Genomic DNA, 549 nt, shown 5'->3' on the forward strand with positions numbered 1-549 from the left:
GACCATTCCCATGGAAAAGAAATGCAAAAAAGCAAAATGGCTGTCTGGGGAGGCCTTACAAATAGCTGTGAAAAGAAGAGAAGCAAAAAGCAAAGGAGAAAAGGAAAGATATAAGCATCTGAATGCAGAGTTCCAAAGAATAGCAGGAAGAGATAAGAAACCCTTCCTAAGCGATCAATACAAAGAAGTAGAGGAAAACAACAGAATGGGAAAGACTAGAGATCTCTTCAAGAAAATTAGAGATACCAAGGGAACATTTCGTGCAAAGATGGGCTCGATAAAGGACAGAAAAGGTATGGACGTAATAGAAGCAGAAAATATTAAGAAGAGGTGGCAAGAATACACAGAAGAACTGTACAAAAAAGATCTTCACGACCCAGATAATCATGAAGGTGTGATCACTCACCTAGAGCCAGACATCCTGGAATGTGAAGTCAAGTGGGCCTTAGAAAGCATCACTACGGACAAAGCTAGTGGAGGTGATGGAATTCCAGTTGAGCTATTTCAAATCCTGAAAAATGATGCTGTGAAAGTGCAGCACTCAATATG

This window comes from Bison bison, unplaced genomic scaffold, assembly GCF_000754665.1.
Source record: "Bison bison bison isolate TAMUID 2011002044 unplaced genomic scaffold, Bison_UMD1.0 scf7180017864368, whole genome shotgun sequence".
In the NCBI taxonomy this organism is placed as follows: Eukaryota; Metazoa; Chordata; class Mammalia; order Artiodactyla; family Bovidae; genus Bison; species Bison bison.